The following is a 26,028-nucleotide window of genomic DNA, read 5'->3' on the forward strand; positions in this document are numbered from 1 at the left end:
TTCCTCTTTCCCTCCCTTTATTATTGTATCCTCCAAATAAATAAATAAGCATATGTTTAACAATACACATAGGCTAATTTTATGGAACCACTATTGTGTGATATAATTATTTAATATTATCCACAATCCCAATCTTGTACACGAGGAGCACTAAGAATAAAACACAGCAACCATACCATATAGAGTGAAGACATTTCCAGTACTTTCCTCCATATTTCAAATATTATTATCCCAGCTTCTTTTAATGTTGCAAAGCACTTGAACTAATTTTCATTCAAATTGTTTTAGTTCCTAAGGCAACAGCTGGGCAGCATGTATCAGTCTTTCTTATTTTTATCTTAAATCTTAAATGTATCCCTGTAATCCTTGAGCTCATCAGAACATTACCCTATATATACACTTACTAGCACACAGCAAGGCTGTTAGTAACAACGCCACCAGCAACAACCTTTCATTGAAGTCAGTTTTATGTCTTACCTAATATATTCTAGGATCAAAAGCATCTTGAACTGGTAGAGGAGTAAGTTTGGTAATATAATCCTGCTGGTCTTTTCCATCTCCAGTATCTATAATCTAAAGTTAGCTTGTATTTGGCTCCACATTTTCACAATTGGAGCCTTCCTTTGAACCTGGCTCTTTCCTTACATAGCTGAAGGAACCCAAAACCAAGCTATGCATGCTTCTAGTCCACAAAGTATATTTTCTTTTCTAAACCACCAAACATTTCCTTCTTCACTACTCTGAACTCCCAGGTGAACACATTTGCAAAGCATTCTGACTCATCTCTGCAGTTTGTATTTCAACAAACTTTTTACCTGGTCTGGCAGCCCTTTTAAAACATTTCACATACATCATCAAATATCCACTAGATATTTAAACAACAACACAAACAAGTATCTGATTAGCTCCAGGAATTCTTATTTACATACTGTACTTCTTGGTTCCCAGTTTTCCTTCTAGAAAAAAAAATTTTCTCAGATCTTTATCATATCTTGTATGTTTGTGTGTGCATGTGTGTTTTCTTCAGACAACTATTCTTTATCCTTTCTACTGAAATTCTCAATATCTTACAAGAGCTGTGCAGTTAAAACAATTGCTGGACATTGGGTTGCATCAGATTTTATTTTAAATTTAGGCTCTAATGATCTAGGAAAAAACTTTCACTTACAGATAACCCTTTAACAAGGAAAAGATGAAGTGACTTCCCAGATCATATAAGGAAAGAGTGTCACACTTGGAATTAAGCATCTCTTAACTTCAATTGACTTGCAAAGGAAGATACCAAATCTTGCCTACTCACTTGGAAAAGATCATAAAGATTGAAAACTTTTTCAGACAAAGACTATTATTTAACAAATCAAGTTTCCCCATCCCTAGAACTAGCATAGTACCTGAAACAACATCAATAATTAGCAAATCTTCAATAACTGAATAAGTGGAATAGAGGGATGATATGTTACATTTAATGAAATTTTCCAAAATGCAAGATTCTTTTATAACTGCTTTATGGATTCAATAAATGTCCTCACTTATTGATAATCAACATTTGCAAAAATTGTTTTTGGAGATTGCCCAATATAAAATATCTAGGAAAGCTATGAAAAAAAGCAACAAAGTAAAAACAAAAGAAAAAGAAGGCAGAAGACACAAACTCCAAGATGATTCCAATAGCAGAATTAATAGACATGCCATTTGCAAAATAGAGATTACAAATATCAATGAATAAAACAAAAATATGAGAACATCCAATCAAAGCCATAAGGATAAGCGAAATCAAAGCTCTAGAACAGAATAGAATATAGTATGGAGAACATTTGTTGCATGGACTTAACATTGAAGATTGGAAAATAGCATGGGGTACCTGCCGCATCAGACTGCCTGCAATCCAGCCCCATTTCTCTTGCACTCATCTTCCTATTAGTGCACTTGGGAAGCAGCCATTGATGGCCCAGGATCTTGGGTTCCTGCCACCCCGTGGAGAACAAAGGTAGAATTCCTGGCTCCTGTTCAGCCTGGCCCAGTTCCAGCATTTCTAGGCATTTGGGAATTGAACCAACAGATGAAAGAGATTCTCTGTCTCTTTCTCCTTTCTCTCACTCTTGCTCTTTGCTCTTGCTTCAGCTTGCTCCCTCAGTCCCTTTTACCTTGCCTTTCGGATAAGTAAATCCAAGTTAAAAGAGATTTACATGGTAGATCAGTAGGTAGATTGGAGAACCTGAGAACAGTCAAAAGGAATTATTCAATATGAGCAAAGAGTAAAGAGCATAAAATAAGTAAGATGAAAAAGGGGACAAAGCAACCACCTCAATATATGTTTAATTCAATTTTGAAAAGACAAAATTTAACCCAAAACAGTGCTTATATTCATAAATACATGTATTACCAAATGTAAATATATCAACTGAAAGAGCCAAGAAGGTCAGCCAAGAACTTCATGCAAAATAAAAATAGAGTGCTGGGCCTGGCATGATGGCTCAGTGGCTAAATGCTCAGCTTGCAAGCACATGGGTTCTCATTTGGGTGCCAGTTCATGTCCCTGCTGCTCCACTTCTCATCCAGCTCCCTGCTTGTAGACTGGGAAACCAGCAGAGGATTGCCCAAAGCTTTAGGACCCTGCACCCACATGGGAGACCTGGAAGAAGATCCTGGCTTAAGATCAGCTTAGTTCTGGCCATTGCGGGCACTTGAGGAATGAACCAGTAGATGGAAGATCTTCCTCTCTGTCTCTCCTTCTCTCTATAAATCTGCTTTTCCAATAAAATAAGCACATCTTTTAAAACAGTAATAAAAAATAAAGAGTACCAGTGAAGATATTACAGTATATCAAGTAAAACCGCCACATGCAGTGCAGGCATTGCTAGTTCATGTGCCCAATGTTCATTTTCTTTCCTTTTTTTTTTCTTTTTTAAAAGATTTGTTTATTATTATTGGTTAGGCAGATATACAGAGAGGAGGAGAGACAGAGAAATATTTTCCATCTGATGGTTCACTTCCCAAGCAGACACAATGGCTGGAGCTGAACCCATCCGAAGCCAGCAGCCAGGAGCTCTTCGAGTCTCCAATGGAGATACAGGGTCCCAAGACTTTGGGCCATCCTCAACTGCTTTCCCAGGCCACAAGCAGGGAGCTGGATGGGAAGCAAGGGCACCAGGATTAGAATTGGCACCCATATGGGATCCCGGCATAGGCAAGGTGTGTACTTTTAGCTGCTATGCTTGGGCAAAGCAGCATATGTTGGCCCAGGTGCTTAGGCCCCTAGCACTATGTGGGAGACCTACAAGAATCTCTGGGCTCCTGGCTTCAGACTGACCTCGCCCTGACCATTAGTCATCTAAGGAGTAACCAGTGGATGTTAGATTCATTCCCCCTCTCCCCTTCTCGCTGCCCCTCCCACTTTGTTTCCTTTCCTCTCCATCTCGCCCCACCCCAACCCACACCCTGACTCCAACTCATTGAAACTCTGACTTTTGGATAAATAAATATATCTTTAAAAAATAACAAGAACAGGGCCCGACGGTGTGGCCTAGTGGCTAAAGTCCTCACCTTGAACGCCCCGGGATCCCACATGGGAACTAGTTCTAGTCCCGGCAGCTCCACTTCCCATCCAACTCCCTGCCTGTGACCTGGGAAGGCAGTCGAGGACGGTCCAAAGCCTTGGGACCCTGCACCCATGTGGGATACCTGGAGGAGGTTCCTGGCTCCTGGCTTCGGATCAGCATAGCATCAGCCGTTGCGCTCACTTGGGGAGTGACTCATCGGACGGAAGATCTTCCTCTCTGTCTCTGCTCCTCTCTGTATATCCGACTTTCCAATAAATAAAACTGAAATCTTTAGAAAAAAATAATAAGAACAGCATACCAAGGCAAATTAGCGTTAACTACTACAAAACAAAGATGAAACTGTTAAGTATATGTTGAAATTGGATGCTGGACTCTCTGTCATTATCCATACCTACAAAGTCAGGATACACTTAAATAATAGAATGATGGACATAGGACTGTTTTTGAAGGACTATACTATTGTAATAAAATAAAGAAAATCGGGCCCGGCGCGGTGGCGCAAGTGGTTAAAGGTCCTCGCCTAGCACGCCCGGGATCCCATATGGGCGCCGGTTCTAATCCTGGCAGCCCCGCTTCCCTTCCAGCTCCCTGCCTGTGGCCCAGGAAAGCAGTTGAGGACGGCCCAAAGCTTTGGGAACCTGCACCCACATGGGAGACCCGGAAGAGGCTCCTGGCTTCGGATCGGCATAGTATCGGCCCGTTGCGTTCACTTGGGGAGTGACTCATTGGACGGAAGATCTTCCTCTCTGTCTCTCCTCTCTGTATATCTGCCTTTCCAATGAAAAAATAATAAAAATAAATCTTAAAAAAAATAATAAAATAAAGTAAAGAAAATCAATGTGGGGGAGGGGATTTAGGAAGAGGTGAAGAGAAAATCCCAGAGCCTTTTGGAACTGTGCCATAAAAGTAATGAATTAATTAATTTTTAAAACTAAATAGATTGCAAAAGTCAAATGAAAAACAAAAAGGAAATTTGAAAAGAAAAATGCCAAGCTGATGAACTGATTTCATTGATATTTGAAGAGGTAAAGTTCAAGCAAATTGTCAAAGAAATATACATGTGCCTAACATGATGCTTCAAATAGATTTAGAACTAATTGAGGGACAAAAAGGACAGAAAATATCAAAATTGAAATTATAATACCTCTGGGCCCGGCAAGGTGGCGCACAGTGGTTAAGGTCCTCGCCTTGCACGCCCGGGATCCCATATGGGCGCCAGTTCTAATCCTGGCAGCCCCGCTTCCCTTCCAGCTCCCTGCCTGTGGCCTGGGAAAGCAGTCGAGGAAGGCCCAAAGCTTTGGGACCCTACACCCACGTGGGAGACCCGGAAGAGTCTCCTGGCTTCAGATCGGCATAGCATCGGCCCGTTGCGCTCACTTGGGGAGTGAATCATCGGACGGAAGATCTTCCTCTCTTTCTCTCCTCTCTGTATATCCACCTTTCCAATAAAAAAAAAATAAATCTTTAAAAAAAAAGTATAATACCTCTGTCCCAGATGTTGATATAACATCTATTAAAAACATAAAACATTTAAATAATACTATTAAGTGACTTTAATGCCAAAAAACAAAACTTTATCTCAATGTCAACTATAATACAGGTGAAACTATAGTATTAAATGTTATTCCTTACAAAATAATCTCTTTAAAAAATAAAATTATAAACACCAACACAAAATAATTGAACAGCTTCTTCGAAATCTTCAATGTTGCAAAGATCCAAAGGCACATGGAGCTCATGAACTAAACATCGTTAAAATTGAAGTAGCTTTGGTGGGTTTCTCTGGGTCCATAACAAACAGAAGCTAATAATAAGTTTGCTAGGGTGATTTATTTGCTGAATGCTTTTGAAACTTTTCAATTAGTTTCTTCGCCATTTTATCTGTAAATCCAGGACGGTAGGTTTCAGCCACCACAGTGCTTTTCTCAAGTTCTTCAATGGCCTGAATTCGGCCGGCATTATTCTCATCCTGCTAAAGTTCAGCAAATGCAATGGTCATTATCTGGTGCTCAGGGCTTGCACCAGATCTTGCTCTGCCCCATTCTGTAGTTTCTTTGGATCGGCCTTCTTGTGCACAATGGTAAAGCTCCATTCAGGGTGAATATTTTCCCTGCTGGTGGATTTCAAGTCAGAGCTGTTGGAATCAGATTCCTCATTACTGTGCCCTTCTGCTTTCCATCTCTTGAAGTGATCTATCAGTTCGGTCAGATAAGAAGTCTTCTTTGAATTTTTTACAATGAACTTGTGTTTCAGCAATTCTTTAGTGTAGGATGGAATGATGGATCTTTGTTCAGGCAAGCATCAATAAACTCCTTAAACAACTTAGTAAAATCTCCAACAATGGTTGGAGGGTTGTTTTTGGAATAAGAAACAGAACTCTCATTGGATGCATATCAGAGTTAGGTGGCTCTCCCGTGGCTAGTTCAATAGCAGTAATCTTCAAAGACCATATGTCAGCTTTTGAGTCATAGCTGACTGTTGAATAACATCAGGAGCCATCCAAAATGGAGTTCCCACAAAAGAATTTATTTTAATTTGTGTATCTGTCAGCTGGCCAGCCACTCCAAAGTCAACAAGTTTAACATCTCCCTGTTCTAAGAGCAAGATGTTGGCAGCTTTGATGTCAGTGAATTTTCCTTTCTGAGTACAGATGCTCCAGACCCTTCAGAATTTCCTTTAGCATCGTATTGATCTGGAACTCATCAAATGGACCAGCTCATTTTTAGGTAACATTATTTCTTAAGTTGGTAGGTTGAATACCTTTCACACTTTTCTCTTTAGTTAACTATACTCACGAGGATGTCTTTTAGAGTCATCCTAAATAGTTGACTTATAAAAATCATCAGGATTTAAAACATATAAAAATTTGTCAGTACAAGAATATTAAAATGCATATTGGTAGGGAGGGAGAATAAGTCCTACCTTCTTTTTTAATATTTATATTTTTAATTTTGAATTATGTGGTACATTTTTGTGTAGGTTGGGATTCCCCCCCAACTCCCACCTCCCCATCAGATTTTTCCCATTTTGTTACAATAGTGAAGTCCTTCATAAGGAATCATAATTCAGTCAGTCTCTTATTTAAGTGTACCCCAATATTTTGGTACAGACAATGTCAGACAGTCCAACATCCCATTGTCTGCACATGTCCAACAGTTTCATTGGGATTCCATCTTTCTTCTGGATGCCAGGATGCATGTCCTACCTTCTTAAAACAGACATTTTTAATATTAAGCTCTTGGCAATCAAATCTGGAAAAGTATTGACTCTTTTCCCAAGTTGGTATGAAGTCCAGGCAGCTCAATAATGATCACATTTGAGAGCTTTGGGCTGAAGCATTTGTAGATAATGTGTAGCGATTGGTGTATAGGTAATTTGTAGGTAATGTGTATCTCTTGGTGTGCAGTATTTACCTTCTCTTTTAGATCAAAGAGGCAGTTGACCCTTATGATTAGTGGTTAGAAGTTGAAAGCAATATCGTTTAGCTAAGAAGGGGTTCTGGTAATACTGCAAAGTTTAGTTGGCCTTCAGCTTTAAAATTGTTTGCTCAAACTCCATAGTATGTGCTTGAGTTTAGAGAGCTTATGTAAAGCTGACTGTCACGTGATTAAGTACCTGATCAAAGGATATAAGTATAATTTATACCAGCATATATTTTTCATTTAATTAAGGTGTCACATATACTATTTATATGTTTTCTTTATGATTATCAGTACATAAGCATCATTAGTTTGTTTTTGCAAGGACATTTAAATGGATTTTCAAGTTCACATGAAAATAACCAGAGTACAGGATGATTTCCATTCACAGATAAGTTGGACTGTACAGTTCATTTTCAGTTTTATCTGTGGTACTTTTAAGTGGGTAATTCATTTTTCTATCTTAAGCCCAGTATATATTTTATACTGCCTTAGTTCTTAACAGGGGGTATATATCAGTAATTGTAGAGTTATTGCTGGTATGTATTTTTCTGTGTATTGATCTTTTTTTATTATTATTAATTACGTTGCATTATGTGACACAGTTTCATAGGCTCTGGCATTTCCCCAGCCCCTTCCCAGGCCCTCCCCCCATTGGTGGATTCCTCCACCTTGTTGCAGTATTACAGTTCAAATAACTAGTGTTTTATTATTTGGGTCTGCACAATTTTATTTTTGCACAGTGTCATTAAAAAATCTGAATAATTGCCAAATTTCAGAAGAATTATTTCTAATCTAATTAGCCATTACATTCCACCCTTTAAAAATCAGACATGGGAAAGTTGCTGTTCTCCAGATAATACTTTTTATTGATTTAAATCATTAACAATTACTTCTGATATATTATATTTCAAAATAATAGTTTCATTCGGTTTTTTTCTAACCTGCTCCATAACTGAAACTCGGTTACAATTTAAAGAGGACTAAAAATAGTTTGGCACCCTATGAGTTTACTAAATATTTTTATAAAAGTGAAGCCAACAAATTTATAAATTCATTATTTGAAACTTCAACACAACAGCATCACAATACAATTATATTTCTTATTCATTCTAGCCATTGGTCCTGTACACTGCTTATATGTGAAATATATGCCATTTTGGGGGGGAGTTTTAAAAATAAACATTTAAACATCAATAAGATAATAATACTCTTAAGGGACCTTGGTCTAACATTTTAAAACATAGTAACTACATCTTAGAATATACATGTCTTTGTGTAGCAGTCAAATATTCAAGAAGGTAGACAGTATCTTGCATCATGAAATAAGTCTGTAAAGGGGCTAACTCTGTCACTCAATAAGGTAAGCCTTCACCCACAACATCAGCATCCTGTTTCCAAACATCAGTTCAAATCCTAGCTGCTCCACTTTCCATCCAGCTCCTTGCTAAAGCACCTGAGAAACCAGCAGAGATGGACGGCTCAAGTACTTGAACCTCTCTCAGACACGTGAGAGACTTAAGTGGGGTTTTTAAGTCTGGCTTTGTTCTGGTCCACTTGGATGTTGAGACCATTTGGAAAGTAAATCAGTGAATGTCTGAATCCCTTCCCTGTCACTCTGCCTTTCAAATAAATAAAGCAAGTCTTTAAAAAAAGAAAAAACAAACCTCAGTGCTAAAGTGCTAAAATGCTATAAAGTCATTAGAATGCATTCTCTAACATCAGTGGAAATTAATTAGAAATAAATAACTTTTAAATACATTGTAAACTGGATATTTGGAAATTGAACAATACACATGTAAAAAACATCTGGATTTTGGGATCCACCTAAAATCACTCTAAAGGGAAATGCTTAATATTTTTGTGCACATATTTTACAAATACTAAGTTCTGACAACTTAATTTATCATATTAGCAAAATAGGCCAAAAAAACATAGAATCCCTTCATAGGATCAGTAAAAGAATTGAAATGCACTTATTTTTTTTTAATTTTATTTTATTGGAAAGAGAAATTTTACAAAGAAAAGAAGAGACAGAAAGGATGGAGCTCTTGCATCCACTGGTCCACTTCCCAGATGGCCAAAACAGCCAAAGGTGAACCCATCGAAAACCAGGAGACAGAAGCTTATTCTGAATCTGCCACATGTGTGCAGTGGCCCAAGGAGTTGGGCCATCCTCTGCTTGTTTCCCAGGCCACAAGCAGGGAGCTGGACGGGAAGTGAAGCAGCCTAGACATAAACTGGTACTCATATGGGATGCCAGTGCTTGAAGGTTGAGGATTATCCTATTGAGCCACAGTGCCAGCCCCCAAACCCACTTGTAATTTTTAAGTGCTGAACAAACCAGGGATTAAAGAAAACTTTTTCAACCCAAGTTATCTCATAGACAACAAAACACTTAAAGGTAAGAATCAGTAGTTTTACCTTGATGTTGCCACATTCTCACTTCTTTTCTGTTGTTGCTGCTGTGATTTTTTTTTTTTAACCGTGCTTTTCTTTGTGTCATTTATTTCACAGTACAGTTTTAGGAAAATAGTGATACTTCTTTTCCCTACCCAACCATCTTCCCTCCCACCCAGTTCCCCACCTATCCTTTCCCTTCCTTAATTTCTTTTTTTCCATCTAAGTATTCACCACAATATACAATCAATTCTCCTTTTAATCACAGGCTTAATAGTCTATTAAACAACTAAAAAGTATGGAAAAAAAACTTACTGTTCCCCAAGAGTATAGACTACAACTGTAATCACAAAGCAGTTCTAGAAAATATTAGTCTTATTCCTATGGATTACATTTTTGTACTCTGTGTATTAGCTGTCACAGATTAGGGAAATCATATAATATTTGTTCTTCTGTACTGGCTTATTACACTAGCCTAATGGTTTCCAGTTGCATTCAGTTAATCTTCTGCCTGAGTTGCTGATATCCACATCTGTATTTCTGATCTAGCTCCTGCTTATGTGCTGGGATAGTAACAGAGGATGGCCTAGGACCTTGGGGCACTGCACCCATATGGGAGACCCAAAAGAAGCTCTTGGCTCCCAGCTTCAAACCCACCAAGCTCTGGCCATTGTGGACATTTCAGTAATGAACCAGTGGGTGGAAGACCTCTGTGTCTCTCTTTCTCTCTCTATAATTCCAACTTCCTTGAACACCTGGGGGGAGGGGTAAGAAGGGAGTGACTTCCAGGCTCGTAACTTTGAACTAGCTGCCTACCCTAGCACAAAGCAAGAATTAGATATTATTTCCATCCATAAATTAGACTAGCTAAAATTGGCAAAGTAAAATGTTAAGAGAATTACTCATATATTTCTGAAGAGAGTGTAAATTGGCGTATCACATTGGAAAAAAATAACTTATTTACCAAGATAAACAATAGAGTATGTTACAAGAGCATGCTTATCAGCTACTTTCAAATCACTATTTCCATCACCAGGAGAACCAGTAAGGACATTGTGGTCTGTTCATGTAATGAAATACTCTTTAGAAATAAAAGATAATGTACTACTGATACAACATGAGTAAACCTCAAAAACACATAGAGCAAAAGTCAGACCTAATAGAGAACACATTGCATAACCAGTTCACAAATGGACAAAGCAAATCTATTATGCTACAAATAAGAGTAATGAATGCCCATAAAATAAGAATGGTGGCAATTATAAGGTGACAGAATAGCTCTATAACTGAGGGAGTGGTTACATTTATCAAAAGTCATAGGCCTGTGCTCTTAGAATGTGTTAAATTAGCTAAGGCAAATTTTACCCAAATTATACAAAGGAAAACAGAAACCCTAAACTTCTTTAAGGAAATAATTCTTTCCTCAAGCCAGTAATATCTTTCATTTACTAATACATAACAACCAGACCTGAAAGTTGGAACAATAGAATGATGAGTCCCATTTATGTGTTTCTCAACTTCAAATTATTACCAACAACATACCAATTTCATGTAATAGATGTGTTAATGAGAAAGACATATTACAATTTGGAATAAAATTGTAATTGAGTGAAAGGCTAGTTGGAAGATGGTTTTATGTAACTGTGGTTTGTTTCATCCTCAAGATAAGTACCTCTTTTGACCTTGTATGTAAGCTATACATTTACATTGTCACATCTATTGGGATTTTTTTTTTTCATTTTTGCTTGCCTTTTATTTAGGAAGGTAAAAGAAAATCAGTATGATGAAGTTGTGTAGAGTTCAGGGAAAGATATTTGACTTATTCATTAAGATATGGTTTTAGTCCTGGTTTTGCTTGCTTATTAACACCCTGGGAGGCAACAAAACATTGTTCAAATATACAGGATCCTGCCACTCACCTGCCCCCCACAAGGATTGAGAACCTGACTCCAAACTGGCCTGACCCACTCCAGCTGGCCACAAGCATTTGGGGAATAAATTTAAAAAAAAATGGAAAATCAATTTTTCTTCCTCTTTCTCTCTCTTTCCCTTCTTCTCCCTCCTTCCCTTCCTCTCTACCTCTTTTTTTTCCTCCTACCCTTTCAAATAAATTAATTAATAAGTAAATGCAATTCAAATGTCCAATTCAGTGGTTTTTAGTGTGCTCATAAGGTTGTGTTGCCATCTTCACTAATCCAGCATGTTTTTATCATTTTATTTTTTGTTAAAAGGAAAGAGTTTATTTGAAAAAACCAGAACCTTGAGGAAAAAGAAATATCGTAATCCAAAATATATCTAAAAAGCCAGCAAAAGTGGTTTTTAAAGGGACAGAGATCATTGCACTGTGAGGTTAAAAATGAAACAATGAGTTTATGCAATTGACAGTTATGCAGCTATTCAGGATTTATTCTGATGAGGGTCCATCCAGCAACACATTGGAATGTCCTGAGCCACTTGACAAAGGTATTCAGTACAATTAGATGGAAGTTCTTTGTTGGCTGGCTCAGATTCCACCATCCAAACCACCTCCTCACAAGAGGTTCCTTAAATTCTTATGTAGAATATTTGTGCCATCCTCCTCACCCACAACACACACACAAAAACTACTCTCCATTCTCTTCCCCACCCCTGAAATAACTAACTTACTTCCTGTGTCTATGGGTAGTTCATATAAACAAAATCAAGCTATACATGATCTTTTATATCTGAAGATCTTTCACTTAGAATATTGACTTCAAGTGTCATCCATGTCACAGTATTTGTGAGTACTCTATTTCTTGCTATGATTTAAAAATATTTCCTTGTATAGACAGATCACATCCCAGTATATAAGCCTGGCGCACAGTAGTAGCTCAATAACCACACGCATTCATTTCATTCTTGACTGAATTTGGGGAGATTTTCCAAAATAATGTCTTCAAAAATACTGAATTTCACTTTGATCTATAAAACAGGTATCCTGATGTCAATTTCACAGAGCTTTTGTATTACAAAATAAATTGTTTCTAAGAAAATATTTGTCTTAATTATTTCTCTCAAGAAAAATATTTGTGGTCTGACACAAAGTTACTTCATGCTTTCTGGCCACTTCACAACTCCCATCACAGATAGTTCAGCATTTCTGTGTTACAAATTCCAGAACCCTGGATTTTCTGAGTGGCTAGAATATACATCAGAATACAAAAAAGAACATTATTTTCCATTTATTAGTTCCTCACTGATCACATTACTCTCAGATATTATAATGAAAGCTTTTTCCTACTATTTACATGGTAAAGTCTGAAGGCAAAAGAAATTACTTTCTTGAAAGACTCCAAGGTATCAATTTTACAATCAACTCTTAATCCACCACTTGGATCCCAAGCCAAAAATAGTAACTGAGCTCCCCACAGTGGAAAAGGCAAGAGGCTTTTATTTCAATCAGCTGAGTCAGGAGGATGCTTTCCATTTTGTTGGGCAAATTTGTTTGAAATGAGATGTTTTCTTTATTCTTTTTTTATTATTATATTTTTGATAATCTTTACATAGTTGGGGTAAAAAGGTTCAAGGGCTATTGGAAAGTGTGTAGGACTATTTTTTCCATATTGTTTCCTTCATATATCTGAGGTAGAGGGGGATATTGAGGGAGAAGCCCCGCCCAGTTTCCCACCCACCCCAAGTCCCGCATATGGGGCATGCTCCGAGATATTCACTGAAGTGGTTTCAATAGGTCACCAGTTTTGAAATTGCTGCCAATCGCCTCTCCAAAGACGATGCGGTTGTTGAAAAATCCATTAATTGACATTGTCCATCATAGCGTCTCTATTTGCCCGCATGTAGGTTATGCTCCAAGGTTCTTGCTCAAGTGGTTTTGATCGTTCACCAGTTATAAATTGCTGTCAGTCTTGCCACTCCAAGCACTATGAGGTCATTGAAGAATCCACGAATTGACATAGTCCATCATAGAGTCTCTGTTTGCCCTGTATTTCGCTGCCAACCTGTAGCTGAGATGGCTGATTGACCTGTTCTGTATTCTCTCTTTTCTTGGTTAGGTTTCTGAGTCCAGCATTTAGATTACGAAGATCTCCAAAGAAACTTTGTCTGAGGTGTTCTCAAACCAGATTCTTGTGTGTACCAGCAGGTACAGGTCCCGGCACAGTCCATGGCCCTGATCAGCTGGTGGTTGTGATCGCTGGGTTGATTCTGTTTTCAGCCCCGACTTCCACTGGAACCAAAAAGTGTTGCAGTCCAGCCTGGTTCTGCCCAGCACATTTTCGGCCCTCACATAAACAAGTGGGAGTTGCAGCCTAGTTGGAGCAACCCGCAATAATCCCACCAGGCCCACCCCCTACCCTAGTTTGCCAGTTATGTGTAGCAGACTAGTCCAGTCTGGCCCACACCCCACCCTACCCCAGCCACTGTCCTGGTTTTCATGCCCTCCTGTGGAAGTGGTAACCCAAGAGGGAGGAGCCCACTATTTCCCTCCCAGGCCTCTCCCACTCCCAGATTATGCACTCTCCAGGTAGTTCTGTGGTTTGACTTAACAGAACTAGCCCCCAGTGCCAGCTTCTGCCAGCTGATGCTGTGGCTAAGCACAAACAACCTTCACCCACTCTAATTTTGTTTGCACCAGTAGGAATAATCAGCCCAGCCTGGCTTTTCCCTGATTTAGTCCACATGAGGCCCACAGGTGTTGTAGCCCTGCCTAGTCTGGTCTGCCCCCATCCCAGCTCATGGACTCCAGCAGAAGTAGCTGTCCAGCAAAGGAACCACCCCTTATTCCCCTGCTGGCTCTGCCCCCTCCCTTCCTTGCTCTCACACTTGCTGGTTGGGTGCTGTGGTCACTTCTGGCACAGGCAACCTCAACCTTGGCATTCCATATTGTGCACTGGTTTTTGTTGCGACCAAACCTGGCTCAACCCACACTGTTCTGGTGCCTGGATTTGCCAGTGGATGATGTGAACAGATTCAGCCTGGTCTGCCCCTGATCCATGCCTAATGTATGCCTGTGGGTAACTTTCCATGGCCTGTTCTGGGCTGTTTACTATCATGTTTCTTGTGCTTACCTGCCAGGTCTGTGTCCTGCCAGACAAGTTGCCCAGGTTCCTCCATCAGAACCTCTCCAATGCCAGGTTTTGCGCATACCAGTGGATCCATGAGCCAGCCCTACTCAGTTTACCTCCTGTCTTAGTAGGAACAGTGGCTTTTCCTGACTGGACTTCAACCCAAACTGGTCCTTGCTGTTGGATGTTTCAGCCCAGCCATGGCTCGTCCATACTCACATATGGCTCACACATGGCTCAGCAGGGGTTGAGACCTTGCCTAGTCCATCCCACATCTCCTGGTCCTCCAGGACACCAGAGGGTGTTGGAGTCTGGCCCAGCTCAGTGCATCCAATCCCAGTCCACATTTGTGCCAAGGAAGACTATAATGATTTCCCGTTCAGAACGCAGCCCCCATTCCAGCCCACATGCCCCTTGGAGGGAACCTCAACCCAACTAGGGTTGTCCCCTTAGCTCCCCAAATGGGCCTGTTCCAAGCCCTAGATCACACACATGCTAGTGGTTGCTCTGACTCAGCTTGGCTCAGTCCCTCACCTGTCCCAACCTCTGCCTTAGACACTGTGGCTTAGTGTTCCTGGCTCATGCAGACCAGTAGGTACAACAGGCTAGCTGGGCATGACCTGTGCTCCCTCCTGGTCTCTAATTTTGCTTGTGGGCTAAGGTTTGCTCAGTCCTGCCCGGTCTACCCTGTTCCATTACCAATTGACACATTAGCCAGCTGTTGGAGCTACTTTGCCCAGTTTGTCCGACACCAGGTCTGGACCACATGTTCACCAGAGGGAGCTATGATTCACCAAGGGAGCTTCCCACATTCCTCCACTTAATCCACTCCCAGACCCAGTTCTCATACATGCCATTGGGTTTAGGCCAGGTTCTGGCGCAGTCTGGCCTTCCATTTGGCCTTGTATGAGCTGGTGAACATTGCAGCCCAGCCTCCCCCACAGGATGCACATTTGGGTACTGCTGCCCTGACCAGTCCAGACTGTTGGAGGTTCCTTTACCTGTGATTGATGGCAGGCTCCTTGGTCACACCTAGCTTAGTCCATCACCACCCCATTTCTTGAGCTAACCAGTGGGGCTAGAATTTCCACAGGGTTTGGCCCACACATCCCTCACAGAATCTTCCCCCAGTTATGGTTCTAGTGCTAGTTAATGTAATGGCCCTGCCTCATGTGATCCCCCTCCTGATCCATCATCATGTCAGGTAACAGGGTATGATTCTGCAGGACAAGCCCTGAGCCATAGCTTCTGCATGGACTGGTATTTGATGGTCAACATTGTTCAGTGATTACAAGTTTTTCAAAGATATGCCATTGGATATCTTTACGATTGTTTCACGTCCTAGAAGCACAGTGGGTTCAACCTGGATCTACCTAAGCAGCAATTCAAAGAACCAAAGCCCTAGAGCTCCCAGCCGGGCGGCCAGCAGGCAGAGCCTGGAACCAAATGGCACACTGGCAGCCCGGGGACAGCTCACCATGTGCACATGGTGGCTGTCGTCTGGGAGACCTCCCCCCCATCCGGTGTACTCACCCCGAATGGAGCAGCCCCCGGAGCCCAGGTAGGCCCAGGGACAGCTCACCATGTGCACATGGTGGCTGTCATCGGGATCCAGTCATGAGACGCCCATCCTGAGACCCACCGAGATGTTTTCTTGAACCTAAAGACTAACATCTTTTCTCTTATAAGGTAAATGGTTGAAAAATATTTCCTAGTATCTTTGCTTCACTTAAATGCTTCTGCTACAAACATTGAGAAGATACATTGAGAATCACCTGATGCCTAAAGACCAACTATAATTTATGCTTGTGTCTGATTTTAAGTCTTCTCAAACTGTAATCTGCAGTGATGTGAAACATTTTAATCTATTTCAAGAATAGATTTTCAAGGATCATGGTACATGATGTCTTTTTTTTTTTTTTGGTACTTTGTGTTAGTTACCACAAATCAGGAAAACATGTGATATATTTCTCTTTGGGGGACTTATTCATATGAACAAGAATGGCATGTTGAGATTTGATCATTATTTACAGTTTATATCTGTACCCTTGAGAAACAGAAAGATTTTTTTTCCTACCTGCTACTTGTTGAAATAGAAGCCTGTGATTGTGAAGTGAAAGAAAGTATGCTAGGCCTGTCTCAATTAGCTAATCATCTCCTTGCAAGCATCAGGATCCCATATCATGCCAGCTCATGTCCTAGCTGCTCCATTTCCTATAGAGGTCCCTTCTTGTAGCCTGGCAAAGTAGTAGAGGATGGCCCAAAGCCTTGAGATCCTGCATCCATGTGGGAGACCCGGAAGAAACTCCCACCTCAAAGCTTTGGATCAGCTCAGTTCCAGCTGTTGCAGCCATTTGGAGAGTGAACCAGTTGAAGGAAAATCTTTATTTCTCTCTCTCTCCTTCTCTCTGTACATCTGCCTTCCCAACCAAAATAAATAAATCTTAGGAAGAAGCGAGGGAAGGCAAGAAGGCAGGAAGGCAGGAAGGCAGGAAGGGAAGGAAGGGAAGGGAGGGAGGGAGGAAAGAAGGAAGGAAAGAAAGAAAAAGAAAAGAAGGAAGGAAAGAAAGAAAAGGATGTATGGATGGAAGGGAGGGAGGGAGGAAGGAAGGAAGGAAGGAAGGAAGGAAGGAAGGAAGGAAGGAAGGAAGGAAGGAAGGAAGGAAGGAAAGAAAGAAAGAAAGAAAGAAAGAAAGAAAGAAAGAAAGAAAGAAAGAGAGAGAGAAAGAGAAAAAGGGAAGGGAAGGGAAGGGAAGGGAAGGGAAGGGAAGGGAAGGGAAGGGAAGGGAAGGGAAGGGAAGGGAAGGGAAGGGAAGGAAAGGAAAGGAAAGGAAAGGAAAGGAAAGGAAAGGAAAGGAAAGGAAAGGAAAGGAAAGGAAAGGAAAGGAAGGGAAAGGAAAAAGAGGGAAGGGGGATGAGAAGGAAGGTAGGGAGGAAGGGGGGAAAAGGGAGGGAGGGAGAAGAGGAGGAAGGAAGCAAGAAAGGAAGAAATCAAATATGCCATTGAACGGATGCATGTTCAGCTCTTGTCCAAGTTCCTGGTTGGTCAGTGAAGTTCTTGACCTTCCTCTAATTGACTAGTGATGCCGGGCTCTTTAGCGAATTTGTGATGGCTAGATATGCTCCAGTTAGTCTAGTGGTTACATAAAAGTGAAAGTTATGTTCTTCCCAGATCTGGACTTCCCCTACACAAACCACTCCAGGACAACACTGGCCATCGAGGTTCTTATCTGTTGAAGAAGCAAATGACTCTGAGCCCAGTGATTAAAACCTTGAAGGGCCAACTGGATCACTACCCTAAGTCAGTGAATTCCTTTTGATAGAGGACAGTCAAGGAGACTTAAGGTTCAGGAAGACAGATAAGAAGCTGGGTCCTCCTTTTACATTATGGGAATTCAGTTTCAGGATCATTACCTGAAAGTACGTAGAAGTGATGTAAAGGAAATCTAGCTGTATATAGGTGGGAATATGAGATGCCCAGCTGCAATGATGATATATTTCTTCAAGATGCAAGTATTGCCTGAGGTTATCATGGCACTAGGACATTATAAAATTAGCTACTAAATAATCCCCAGCTAAATATGTTAGTTCTAAATAAAATGTTATGATTTGAAAAGAAGTAAAACAAACAGCCTCACCTACTTTTGTTGATAGAAGTTGGTTGAGTAAAAAGAATCTGCAGAAGAAGTAAAGCAAACAACCTTACCTGCATTATAATCTCAACCCCATTGAAAAGTTATAAGAGAAACAATTTCAATAATTCACCTTTGGCCCAGCACCGTAGCCTAACAGCTAAAGTCCTCACCTTGTACCCGCTGAGATCCCATATGGGTGCTGGTTCTAATTCCAGCGACCCTGCTGCTCATCCAGTTCCCTGCTTGTGGCCTGGGAAAACAGTCGAGAATGAACCAAAACTTTGGGACTCTGCACTTGAATGGGAGACCTGGAAGAAGCTCCTGGCTCCAGGCTTCAGATTGAATCAGCTTTGACAGTTGCGGCCACCTGGGGAGTGAATCAACAGAGGGAAGATCTTCCTCTCTCTCTTCCTCTTTGTATATGTGACTTTCCAATAACATTTTTTTTAATAAATGTAAAAAAAAAAACTCCTTACTATTAAAAAAAAGAGTTCACCGCATATGCATTTAGTTTATTCCATTTCCTTCTTTCTAATCTTGCAGAAGGCACATGATTCTGATACCTTAACTGAAAGCCAAAAGTAAAAGTAAAATTCTTTTGGATTTTATATATAACTTCACTTTTTTTTATATAACTCCATGTTTCTATGACTCATTACCCCTTAAAGTAGAGCCCAGAAAGACATTCATATTAACTAAGACATTGATCTTGACAAAACTGGTATGATACCAAAAGAAATTAGGCTAAGTGCCCATTCTCTGGAAAATCCTGGAATCCAAGAGTCAAAACAATATTTATTTTTCCTTACTGGAAATATCCAATTTATGATAATGGGACAATGGAGGACTTTAAAAAATAATAGGTTCTATATTTAACCTTTAAGAATATTCTCAAAGAGATCCAATTTTTAACACTAGTAAAATGTATTTTCTGTATTCCAATTCATTTAAAATAGGTGTTCAGCACTTTTAATTTCAGAACATATAAAAATCATAACCTAACACATGTTTTGTTTCACTTTTTCCCTTCAATTTTGGCTAAGTTCTATTCATTTTATGTAGAACTGGAAGTTTTACAGATCTAACTGAAATAAATGTGACAAAAATTCAAGTCTGAAGTTATTTGATTATATCATCATAATTTCCTAATTTTTCTGTCTAATTCTGACTCCATTGACTGACCACAGCTGTTATTATTGGCTCACTAATAACTTTTTCTGAACTTGTAACACCCTAGAACTAAAAGGGAGTTCAATTAATACTGACAACCAGAGTTTTTGTGTAGACATCATCTGTGATCTTAAGATATTTTCTGACAATTTTATGCAAAGACTGAACTATGCTGAATGTCATCACACAATCTTTCTGGGTGCTAACAGCCATGTGTCAGCAGCAGGGAAAAGATGTGTGGAATGTACCCAGATCAGCTCTGGCTACAAACCAAGAGCAATTTCCTCTTTTGTTTTCTGTTCCTATATTTACTTCCATTTTAAAGTCCTTTTCTCAAGAAAGTGAAACTTAACCTGAATCAATTTGGGGTTCAATCTCCCATAAAAGCCCTAAGTTATTTGGACTTTAGTCTCTTCATCTGCTGTATGAAAGGGTTTACCCACTCTTAAAGTGATCTTGTGGCTCACTCATCTGATACTGCCATATTCATTCTATGATAAACAGTACTATGGCCTCTGGTACTGCATATTGATGGCACTACTATAATACCTACATCTGAATATAAGATTGTGTAAAGCCATTTCACTGTAACCATCATTAAAAATGACAATGTTTTACCTCGAGTGTTACATTGGTTCTAAATGGAAAGGATAAGAGCAAGGTAAATGCATTACTTCATTTAGTTACACTAAGAGGTTATTTTTTTCTAGTTGTATTGAATTATGATTGAGTAATTGTAAGGCTGAAAGTTTGGCCTTGTGGATGCTAATGAAGATACCCATCTCATGTACCAGAGTGCCTGAGTTCTATATTCACTCCATTCCTGACTCCAGCTTCCTTCTAGAACAAGTCAGGAGCTTCATCTGGAGGACCCCTATGGATGACAGGGACCCCATATACTTGGGCCATCTTGTCTTGCTTTTCCAGATGCATTAACAGGGAACCGGATGGGAGGGATAACAGCAGCAGCAATTCAAACCAGTGTTCACATGGGACGCCAGCTTTGCAGGCAGTGGCTTAAACCACTCAAATACAATATCAGTCCCTATTTTTAATTTTTGAAGGAATCCCCATATTGTTCTCTGTAATACATGTGCTAATTTGCATTCCCACCAGCTGCTTATCTTTGCTAGCATTCATTAATTTTTTTTTAATTCACTTATTTTACTTGAAATCCATTGATACAGATTGAGAAGGAGAGACAGAGAGATCTTCCACCCACTAGTTCACTACCTAATTGGTCACAAAGGGCCAGAGGTGAGCTGATCCAAAGCCAGGAGCTAGGAACTTCTGGATCTCCCATGTGGGTGTAGGGGCCAAAGTTCTTGGGCTATCTTCTGCAGCTTTTCTCAAGCCATCAGCAGGGATCTGCACTGGAAATGGAACAGCCGGGACATGAGCCAGTACTCAACGGGGATGGCAGGACTACAGGTGATGATTAGCCTATTATACCACTGTGCTGGCTCCTGTATGTAATTTTTGTCCTTTTTTGATAACCATTTTAACTGAAATGAGCTAATGCCTCATTTTGGCTTTTGACTTGAATTTCCTTGATGAATAGCAATAGTCAGCAGACTTTTTTTTTCATGTATTTTTGAGCTTTTTTTATCTCATATTTTAAGAAATGTTCATTCAGCTTCTTTCACCGTTTTTTAAATGAGTCATTTAGTAATTGTGCTGTGTTGTTCTTTAGATCCATATATATTTTAATAATTATCCTTTTTGCCAGATGAATATTTTGCAAATATTTTCTCACATTCAATAGATTACATCTTTAGGCTGTTGATTATTTCTTTGCTGTGCCTAGTCTTCTTCTAAATAATTTCATTGCCTGTAGTTGCTTTTGTTGCACATGCTTTTAAGGTCTTATCTAAAATAATACCAGTGTGTTACAGTGTTTTCCCATGTTCTAGAAGATTCAGGCCTTACATTTAGATCTTTAATTCATTTTCAGCTGATTCTTGCATGGGTGTGGAATGCAAATGTTAATCTCCATATACATGGACAGATTTCCCCATGCTAGGTTTTGAAGAGATTATCATTTCACCAACATGGTTTTTTATGCCTTTATCAAATATAAGTTGCTATAGATGTATCAATTCATTTCTGATATTAATGTTCTTATGGACTATATGTCAGTTTTAATACCAATACACTGTTGTTGTCATTATAATAGTTGTAAGAGTTGTAAGTGTAGGTATCTGATAGTGTGATACTTTCATTTTTGTTTTTTATTTTCAAGATTGTTTCAGCTACTTAGGGCCCGGCGCAGTGGCGCAAGTGGTTAAAGTCCTCGCCTTGCACGCCCGGGATCCCATGTGGGCGCCGGTTCTATCCCGGCAGCCCCGCTTCCCTTCCAGCTCCCTGCCTGTGGCCTGGGAAAGCAGTCGAGGACGGCCCAAAGCTTTGGGAACCTGCACCCGCGTGGGAGACCCGGAAGAGGCTCCTGGCTTCGGATCGGCATAGTATCGGCCCGTTGCGCTCACTTGGGGAGTGAATCATCGGACGGAAGATCTTCCTCTCTGTCTCTCCTCTCTCTGTATATCCGCCTTTCCAATGAAAAAATAATAAAAATAAATCTTTTAAAAAAAAAAAGATTGTTTCAGCTACTTAATACTTTGTTTGCAAATAACATATTTTTTAAAGATTTATTTACTTTTGTTAGAAAGGCATATTTACAGAGAAGGAGATAAAGAAAGATCTTCCAACCACAGGTTCACTGCCCAAATAACCACAATAGATCCAAGGCCAGGAACCCCTTTCAGGTATCCCACTAAGATGTAGGGTCTCAAAACTTTGGACCGTCCTTGTCTGCTTTCCCAGGCTACAAGCAGAGCTAGATGAGAAGTGAAACAGAAGAGGTAGGAATTGCAGGCCATATAGGATCTTTTCACTTGCAAGGCGAGGATTTAGCCATTGACACATCCTGTTGGGCCCAGATAATACATTTTTCTTTAACATTATAATCAAAGACTTAATAAGGGGTTCAACAAATAAAAAGTAAGAAGACCACAGTTCAGCAGGAATATGTGTAAAGGCTATATACAATAATCAGATGGAAAGATGTTAAACTTCACTAATGTTTGGTAAATTTTCAAATAATTCCATGCCATTAAAACTAGAATAATATATAATTCTTTACAATATATTTGACAAATATTTAAAGCAAAGTTTGGCAAAATAATCTTTTCAATAGAGCAAATACATGCTGGTATTTTTTAAGGCATTTATTTTTTTATTTTATAGTTATTAATTATTTTTATTTTTACGATTTTTTGCTAACAGAATATAAATATGTGGATTCCTAGGGTGGCGATATGCAAGATCATCTGTCCCCAAAAGCAGGATGGATTTTGAGAGTGATTCCTCTCTCCATATAGAGCCACAATGTTACCACCTGTGTTCTGGACAATATAATGTGAGTTTTTTCTCTGAATCAAAGTAACCGTTAGTTCTCCAAGCAGCCATCTTTACAGGGTTCCTAGTCCATGATACCAGATTTCACCCACAGCTAGTACTGCCTACCCAGGAGATCCACGCAGATGGACTCTGCTGAGGCACTTCCATTTACACTTTTCCTGAGTGAGTTTCTAGTTGGCTTTATTTCTCTCTCCTTCTCTTCTGCCATCTGGGGTCTTCATGTCCTATCAGGTTCCCACTATTCCCTTACTGAGTCCTCAGGCACCAATTTCAAAATGCAACTGTTTGTTTTTTGTTTTGGTTGTGAGGAGGGAGCGAATACTGCCCATCTCTATTTGTCTATTTGGCCATTTTTGTGTATGTGGAGGAGAAAACTTAAGATCTATTCTCTTGGTAGATTTCAAGTATGTATTACATTGTTATTAAATGTAATCACCATGCTCTAAACTAATTTCTCAGAATTTACTCCTCTGACCAAACTTGCCCTCTGTTTGCCCCACCCTTTAGCTGCTAGCATCTGTTCATCTATGCTATTTCTGTGAGTTCAACTCTATTAGAATTCCACATAAGTGATGTCACGCAATTATTCTTTCTGTGTCTGTCTTATTTCACTTAGCATAATGTCCTCCAGATAGCATAAGCAGATTTTTTATAAGGCATGTGATTAAAGTTTAGAAACAACATAATGCAGTGTGTATAAATGAAGAAAAAAAGGAGAAACACAGCATTGGGTATGGCTTTATTTCACATGCCTTCAGAAATTGGTGAAGAAAAGCTGAAAGAAGAAATAAAAGAAATCCAGTAAGTGAAGACTCACAAAAATCAAAGGAGGAAAAACAGTTCAAACAGGAAAAGAATACTCATCTTTTACAAATGGACCATAGAGTTGAATAAAAAGATGGAAAAAGACAAGTGCCCACATAGCAGCTGGTGAAATGTGGTAATAATGGCTAGAGGCAAATACAAGGGTGAAGTGGGTAGAGGAAACCTCTGAAGAAGTTTGAAGGCAATAACCTGCCAAAGAAAGAATGCAGTGAGCCTACAAGGAAACTGTGTGGATGACAAAAACTGGCACCTTTGTAGGAGATAAGACAGAGTGGAGAGATTGCAAGAATAAACACAAGAGACAGAACAATGCAGAATCCAAAACATCAAGAAGAAAGTACCAGCCTCTCTTCTCAGTCTGTTCCCACAATCGCAGCTTTAACCCAGTCACGTGGCTGATATCACCGCAACAGCAGGTCTCGGACCATAATAAACCTTGGATGATTAGATTATATCAGTTGATCAGATTAGAGTGGATAGATAATGCAGGGTGAAGACCAGCTTTTAACATTTCATATAGTGCGTTAAACCTTTTAACAACATCATCATTTCAAAGAAAATGGAAATGCCCCTGTTTCTACAAATAACAATTGCATAAATTTGGCATGGTTCACTTTGTGAAACTCCTTTGACTGAATTAACAAGACACCTCCTGATACCTTGTTATTAGCCTGACATCAGCATTCAGGAACCCAGCTCCAGCTCGGGCATCCCGTGAATTCCCAACCAAGCAGTCTTGAGGGAATGCCAGCTCACTTGGTAGACCAGAACTCAAGCTTCCCAGGGCTCTTCCCTGCTTTGCCGTTCACATAGTCACACAGTCATTGTAAAGTCAGCAACTACTGCTTCCCAACTTTTAAGCTCCCTCTGTCTGTCTGGTCTCCATATCATTTCATATGGACTGTCATTAATTTCAGGATCTAATAATGCCCAACTCAAACAACCCTTGTTTGTTCCAACCAGTGAACAATAAATAAACAATGAATGAAAGGATTGATGGAATCTGCAAATCTTAATGCCTGCCTGTTTCTTGAAGTCCTCTACATTAGTTAAGGACATTCTGAAAGAAGCACTTATTTTGAATCATTAACTGCCTTTCTAGTAGCTTTGTGCCCTTTCTTCATATTTTTACTCTTAGTGTAATCTAGCTGTCCTGGGCTAATGGCTGCCCTTTTACCAACCATTAAAACCTCTATTAGAATTGTTAGAGAACACAGTGTTTCAAGCCAGTTTCTTTCCATTCTTTTTATCTAATATAATGATCATCACCATCCCCAATATTGTTTTTGTTTTAACCTATATTTTTACATTTTAAAATTGCATTAAGATATCCTAGCAGAGCACAAATCAAATTGTGCCTAACATCAGAAATAAGTTAGTAAAGAATTTGAACCAGAATGAAACAGAAACCCTAACACGGAATGAACTGCACAAAGTCAACATTCCATAATGAGCCATCCACTGGAGTGGAAAATATCTTAGGAAATATAAACATGAGGCTCTGTATGCCAGTTAATTCAATGGAAGGCACACTCTAGATGTTAAAATAAGCAATAATGAATAGGACTGAGATGCAAAAATGATTCACTTTAGCAATTAGAGTAAATTCTTTTGACAAGAAAGTCCATCAAGTAAGGCCATTATTTGTCACCACGTGACTTTATAAAAATACAGACAGGCCCCAGTGCGGTTGCCTAGTGGTTGAAGTCCTCACCTTGCATGCTACAGGATCCCACATAGGTGCCGGTTCTAATCCCGGCAGCCCCACCTCCCATCCAACTCACTGCTTATGCCCTGAGAAAGCAGTTGAGGGCGGCATAAAGCCGTGGGACCCTGTACCCATATGGGAGACTCCGAAGTTCCTGACTTCAGATGGGCTCAGCTCTGACCATTACAACCATTTGGGGAGTGAACCAGTGGATGGAAGATCTTTGTCTCTCTTTCTCTCTGTAAATCTTTCTTTCCAATTAGAATAAATAAATCTATTTTTTAAAGTCTCAAAGGAAATAAATAGGAAAATAAATAACTAAATAAATAATAAAACTCCTCCCCAGAGAGAATGCAGAATGAAGTCAGAAGTGTCTCACTGAAGGATTCTTCAGAAAGCCCATAAATATACGTAGAAAGTTATACTTAACACCAAGGTCAGGACATGCTAAAGAATCTCCATGCATAGCTTCCGTCATGTCGGAAAAACCTGTCAGAAATCCAGTTCATTAGGATTAATATGATCACTGTAAGGTGTTCTTGTGAAATGCAAGTATCCTAGTGAGAAGTAGCACATTTTAAGGAAAACCTCAACTCACAGCAAAAAGAAGTCCATTCCACAACCTGGTCATTTTTGTTGTAAAATATGAACCATACAAAGTACTGGGACAGCTGTAGGTATATGACAACTTGATTATATGAGAGACCTGGGTTTCATTACTCACACAAGGATGAGAAACAAAAACTAAAAAATGAGAAGCTGGATCTACCATCCTTAACCTAAATCAGGCACTGACTCTGAAAGAAATATACCTTCAGAGAAAGGATTACCAGAAGATAAAAGCTACGC

The 26,028-nt window shown here is 39.7% G+C and overlaps 1 pseudogene; it reads right to left on the reverse strand.

The window, feature by feature from the left end:
- Nucleotides 1-5,379: 5,379 nt before the first annotated feature.
- Nucleotides 5,380-25,657, reverse strand: LOC121164822 (annotated as a pseudogene).
- Nucleotides 25,658-26,028: the final 371 nt, after the last annotated feature.

Source organism: Ochotona curzoniae, unplaced genomic scaffold (assembly GCF_017591425.1).
Source record: "Ochotona curzoniae isolate NIBS_2020 unplaced genomic scaffold, NIBS_Ocur_1.0 contig_1071, whole genome shotgun sequence".
Lineage (NCBI taxonomy): Eukaryota > Metazoa > Chordata > Mammalia > Lagomorpha > Ochotonidae > Ochotona > Ochotona curzoniae.